This window comes from Cyanistes caeruleus, chromosome 18 (genome assembly GCF_971803275.1).
Source record: "Cyanistes caeruleus chromosome 18, bCyaCae1.hap1.1, whole genome shotgun sequence".
NCBI lineage: Eukaryota > Metazoa > Chordata > Aves > Passeriformes > Paridae > Cyanistes > Cyanistes caeruleus.
Genome location: NC_141718.1, coordinates 12,017,023 through 12,023,022, shown reverse-complemented (window position 1 = coordinate 12,023,022; position 6,000 = coordinate 12,017,023). Strand labels below are relative to the sequence as shown.

The following is a 6,000-nucleotide window of genomic DNA, read 5'->3' as shown; positions in this document are numbered from 1 at the left end:
GGACCCTGAGGGGCTGCTGGGCTCTTCCTGCTTCTCCCATGAGCTGAGAGTCTGGAACTCAACCCCGGAGCTTCTCCCATCCTCTCCCTCCTTCCCAACCCCAGCCGGGGGACACAGCCCCCCTAGGCACCCGAAAATCGGCTGAAAGCCGTGCTTAGGCAGGCGTGGAGCAGCTTCCAGCCGCGAGAGATTAGAAGTTACTGAATAACCCAGCTCCCCGGCCAGGCGCGGGGGCTGTGCCCGGTGCCAGGTGCCCGGTGCCAGGTGCCCGGTGCCCCGCGGGCGTTCCGCTCACCCCCGAACCACCAGCGACTGCCCCCATCCCAAGCGTGGCGAGCCCCAGGGGCTGTCCTGGCCGGGGCGATGAGCAGGGTGGGTCCTGGCCGTGAGCTGGCGAGGGGACAAGGACACTGGCGGAGCCGCTGAGGGGCAATGCCACCGTGGGAAAGGCGGCGGGGACCGCGCAGCCGGCTGGGCACGGCTCACGCAGCCCTCCCGCAGCTCCAGCGCCAGCTGAGCCCTTTTCCTGCCGCTGCCCAGCGCCTCCTTCCCTGGCTCCGGCCAGCCCGTGCCTCCGGACGAGCCATGGCCTCGGTGTGTGCCTTTTGTTTGCTCTTCCTTGCGGGACCCGGAGCCCGGGGCGGGGGGAGCGGGCCCCGGCCAAGCGGCAGCTGCGGCGGGGGCGAGCGGGGCGCGCTGCCCGGTGGCCTCTCCGAGGCTCTCTCCGGACACAAGTAAGGCTGGGGGCGGCGGGGACACGCCGGGGAGGTGGCTCCGGGTGGCCCGGAGGGTGGGAAGGTCTGTGGTTGGCAGCGAAGCGGGAGTTGCAGCTTTCCAGGAGGGGTTTGCTCGGGATGGGATCGGGGGGATCCCAGGGGGATCATTCCCAATCTCCAGCCGTGCGCCGGCCCCACTCGTTCCACGCCTCGGTCGCACCTTCGGCCTCGGCAGGGTGGGCTGGGGATGCCGTCGGCAGCTCCCTCCTACCTGGGGGGGGCTCTGCGGGACCCTTTTAGACCCCGGCAGCCTTAAAAACCCGTCCCAGGTGCACCTTTCTCCGCCCGGGGGACTTGAGCTTCTCCTCGCTGCTGGGCCGGCAGGGCCGTGCTCCGCCAGGGGTAAAGCACAGCAGATTTTGGGCACCTGCGGGGATGTGGGGTGCGGCTGTGGGGAAGGGAGAAGGAGAAGCATCCGAAGGGAAGGGAAGGGAAGCATCTCCTGCGGGGAGGCGTGCGCTCCTTCCTCCAGCGCCGAGCTCATCCTGCAAACTGCGTCGGCAGCGCAGCTGCTCCGGCTTCCTGGGAAGTCCTATTGATGCCAAAGCAATCCTGGAGAGGGAGGGGGAATGACTAAAGTTATCCGCGGCCGTGTGCTGCTGCAGATGCGGGGTCCTTCCCCCCCTCCTCGCTGTTTTTTTGGGGAGGGGTTCCGAGCCTGTGATCAAAAGCTGGAGCTGGCGTCCATCTGCTTCTGACAACCTGAGCGCTCGCTGGCAGCTTCTGCATTCAGAGCCTTGAATTCCTCAATAATTAGAGGAGTTTTTTCGGAAAAAAATCCCCATCTGGGCTTTTTCATGATGGGAATGAAAAGCCAAGGTGGGTGTGGGAGGGGGGCAGGTGGATTTTCAGCCTTAGCAACCCAAATCTTGAAATATTACATCAGCACCGAAGAGGTGTAATTAAGTAGGAAACAAATGAGCCCAGCTAATCTGTTTTGCTTGTTTGAGCTTAGCGGAGTGCAGAAAACAAACAGAGGCTGAATGATGAATGAGACTTCTTTTTATTTATTTTTTTAAAGGGTTTTTCTTTCCCCGAGCCCCGAGGGGAGGGGGTTGGGACGTGGGTCAGGAACCGCGGCCGCTCTCTCCCCCGCGGCTCCGAGGTCACCCGGCCCTGGCAGCCGGGGCTCTGCCCCTTCCTCGCTTCCATCGCCTGCTCTGCCAAGCCGGCTCCCTTGGACGCCTTCCCGGAGGGATGGGGATGGATCTCCGAGCTGCTCTTCCCCTCGCCGGGGCTGCCATCAAAGCCGTGGCCCCGCGGGTCGCCGAGCGAGTGCCCTTTACCGTGGCACTGCCACCTCATCCCTCCCCCGCAGCTCCGAGAGCCCCGAGGGCAGCTGAGATCCCAGCGGATCTCCCGGAACGGGAGCAGTTCTTGCTGTTGGGGCACCTTTGGGTGCCAGAAGCGAGGAAAAGCCTCACCCCACAGCCTCACCCCACCCTGCCGTTGTCCCCCCTGTCCCCGGACCCCCAACAGGGGGCAGGGGGGCTGTGAAGCTTCCACGGCTCTTTGAACACCCCGAGGGCTCCGGCAGCTCCAATGTGTCACTGCGTGTCCCCTCCCGGCTCTTGTGGCATCTCCCCGCTCCCTGTCCCGCTTCCCCCGGCCAGGCCTAGCGGGGCTGGGGCTGTTTTTTGGGGCTGGCCGGGTTTTGGGGTTGTTTTCTCCCCGCTCCCGGGCGCTGTCGGGCTCCGGCAGTGACACGAGGTGCCAGGAGCAGATGGCAGCCATCGGCCGGGCTGGCTCTCAAATCCCTGTGGCTCCTGGCACCGTGCTGGGCAGCGGCTCCTCGTAACCCCCTCGCTCCCACGCTGCTCTCTGGGGACAAAACGGGCGGGTTTGGGGCCTCTCCGATCAGTATTTTGCATTTAAGCGCCGTGCCCAAAACCGCCGAGGAGTTTCTGGTTGCTGTCCCTGGTGCGATGGCCTGAGCTGGGGACGGGAGGAGAAGGAGTTTGTGGGTCTGAACCGCTGCCCCATCAGTCAGTGGTGACAGGGACCCCGTTCCCCCACCCCCCTCCTGCCAAACCTTCCAGAAACGGATTTAAAAGCAGCAGAAAGAGCAGCATTTTTGGCCCCCGAGAGGGCAGGGGGCTGTGCCGTGGGCTGGGCTGGCTGGGACGCGGGGGGGCTGTCGCTGTCACACGTGGGGTCACCCCGGGACGGGCAGCCGGGTGCTGAGCTCCTTCCTGACACCAGGAAAGGATCCAGAATCACGCGGAACATGGAGATGTTTTGGGAGATGTTCCCAAAACGGGAGAGCCCCAAAGCCCCCCAGGGCTCTCTCCTGCCCCTCCAGGCTCCATCCATGGGGCTGTGCCCCACCGGGAGCCTCCCACCCCCCCGGGCTCTGCCCTCCCACCCCCCCGGCTCTGCCCTCCCACCCCCCCGGCTCTGCCCTCCCACCCCCCCGGGCTCTGCCCTCTCACCCCCCCCGGGCTCTGCCCTCCCACCCCCCCGGGCTCTGCCCTCCCACCCCCCCGGGCTCTGCCCTCCCACCCCCCGGCTCCCCTCCCGCTCCCGGAGCGGCCGCGAAATTGGGAAGCGGCCAAAATGAAACAAGTTTTGCCCTTCCCTCCTGGGTGACAATTTGAAGGCAGCGGGAGCTGTGTGGCCAGCAGCCAGCTCCCGAATCCACACTCCCCGAGAGGAGCAGCAGCCTCTGCCTCCCGCCAGAGCCAGCACGAGCGCTTGCCTTGTTATTATTGTAATTATTATTATATTTCTGCTAAATTCTGTTTCTCCTCGGCGAGGGAAAGGCTGGAGCGATTTATTGCAGCGGCTGCCTGCTTTCAGCAGCGCTGCCTCTTCTCTCTCCGAGTAATCAGAGCAGCTCTGGAAGAGAAAATTGAGCAAGTCTGTAGCGGGTGGTGTCTTTCTCACCGAGCCAGGCTGTTTATCCTCCTCGTTTGGCTTTCAGATGAATAAATTTGCCAGACAACAATGATACTACCCTCGTCTCAAAGACTTTATCAATTTGCAGTCGTCTGTCCGCTGATAGTTTTTTATTGAGCTGTCTGAGATGATTTCCAAAGAGAGGACTGCAATTTCAACTATTAAGTAATTTGGGAGAGCAATTAGTGTGAATCTGGAAACTCCCTGTGTTGCTCCTGAATAAATCAACCTCTCTGTGAGAGCCGTGCTGAAAGAGCTGGGGCTGATTTATGGGAAAGGGGGGGTTTGGCCAGGGAAGGAACGAGGAGAGTGTTGCTTGCCTGGAAAACTCTGGTGATGCTGTGCTGGGGACTCCTGGGAGTGGGATTTCCTCTGGGGCTGTCCCCTCCTCTCACCCCCATCTCCAAAAGGATTCTCTGCTGCCTGAAGAGGTCCCAGTTTTGTTTCTGCTTTGGCTCTCCTGGGGGAGATGGAGGAATGGGTGAAAGGGATGGGGGGAAAGGAAATGAGGGAGGGCAGAGATCCCAAATCCTCCCTCACCCCAGGATTCTGTGGGACTGGACCCAGCTCATAACCCCCAGTTTTAAACTGGGAGAGGATGGATCTGGGTGAGATACAAGGAAGAGGTTCTTTAGGATGAGGGTGGTGAGATGTGGCTGCTCCATCCCTGGAAGTGCCCAAGGCCAGGTTGGACATCGGAGCAGCCTGGGGTAGTGGGAGGTGTCCCTGCCATGGCAGGGCAGGGATGGGATGGACTTTAAAGGTCCTTTCCAGCCCAAACCATTCCATGATTCCATTCTCTGGTACTACAGGACTCTCAAAGGCCTTGCTAAAGTGAGGTCCCAGAGCCTGAACTGCTGTTCCTGATCCACAGAGCCCATCCCCTCTCCCAGGAGGAGATCAGAGCCACTGGCCATGATTTACACCCGAGAAATCCCTGCTGCCAGCTCCCAGTGCCTCCCACATCCACCACGGGTGGGATCCTTCCAGGAGGACTTGCTCCATCAGCTGCTCAGAGCAGCCTGTGCTCCCCTGGAACATCCCTGCTGGATGATGGTGACATTTCCCTTTCCCCAGGCTCAGGGAGCTCCCCCAGTCCCCAGCATCACCCAGGGACAGGTGAGGCACAGGAACCATCCCAGCCCTCCTCTCCCACTCCAAGGTCATCCCAGGGAAGTTATTCCTGACTGCAGAGCCTCCACCTCTCCAGACAGCTGCTCCTGTTTGGAGCTTTCTCCCGGTGGCTGCCGCTTCCCCCTCCGAATCCCTCCGTAATCCACTAAAGGGACCTCACATCTCCCTTTCTTTCTCCTTTCCTTTTTTTTTTCTGTTCCTAAAACAATTAGCTTGGCTCAAACCCTCTGCAATCCATCAATTAATACAAGCTGCGGCAGTAAATTAAAGGCAAACAGGAACAACTATGCTGGGATTAGGTCACTGAAACGATAAACTTTGGAACAAATCAGATTTCCTTGGGAAGGGAAATGGACAGCAGTGATATGTCAAGCCCTGAGATGAGACAGGCTCGGAGCAACTTTCCAGAGTCTCTTGACTTGGCCACTGGATGCCAGAAGTTCTTCCCCAGGGGAAGTTTTGGGTTGCCAGACCCCGCTGCTGCGAGCTTGGATGGCCAAATAAACAAACAAGGAGAGGGGGAATGGGGAAGGGGTGAGGGGGAAGCTGCAGGGACACTTTGGGTGTCAGGACCTGTGTGATCACCCCATGGGTGATGCTCGGGGCTCTTGTGTCCTGCTAAAAGGTTGGATTTGTTCATTCCCAGCTCTCCCAGAGTCGTTCCTGTCCTGCTGGTGGAGGGAGGGAGCAGTGCTGGGAGTGCTGCTCAGGGGCAGGGCACTCACAGCTCAGGGAAAACGGGATAAAAACCCTCCCCAAAGCCAAGGTGAGGGGGGCAACAGGGGTTTCTGTCCTGAGGGAATGAGATCCTTGTCCTGGAGCTCAGGCTGATCCCTCCCTGCCCATCCTCACCGCTGGCCAGGGCTCGTGTGTCCTCCCCTCTTCCACCTGTGCTGGAAGGTCTGGAGCAGGGATTTGCAGCCTCCTGGCAGGACAATCCCAACCCCTGTGCTCCCATTAGCTCCAGGAACGCCTTTTGGCCTCAGTTCTTGGCTTCAGGAGGTGCCACAGCCTGAATTCCAGAGTGTCCGTGCGGGAATCTTTCCCTGCTCTCTGCATCCTCCCTCCTCCTCTGTTCCCACAGTTTTCACCGGGGCTGGCGGTGCCAAAGCCTGAGATCCCTTCGGGAGGAGCACAAACCCCTCCTGCTGCTGCCCCCAGCCCTGACCCCCTGCCCACACAGCCATTCCAG

At 60.8% G+C, this 6,000-nt stretch overlaps 1 protein-coding gene across 2 annotated transcripts in view; it reads left to right on the top strand.

Moving 5' to 3' along the window:
* The first annotated feature begins 329 nt into the window (after positions 1–329).
* NOS1 (nitric oxide synthase 1) overlaps positions 330–6,000 on the top strand; it is a 69,878-nt gene continuing 64,207 nt past the window's right edge. Inside the window, exon 1 of one of the 2 annotated variants that reach the window (XM_086855203.1) lies at positions 330–594. The gene's annotated coding sequence lies outside the window, so the exon portion shown is untranslated. Of the gene's footprint in view, positions 595–654; positions 735–6,000 lie in introns of those variants that run through there. The other variant, XM_086855202.1, reaches the window with a different exon arrangement.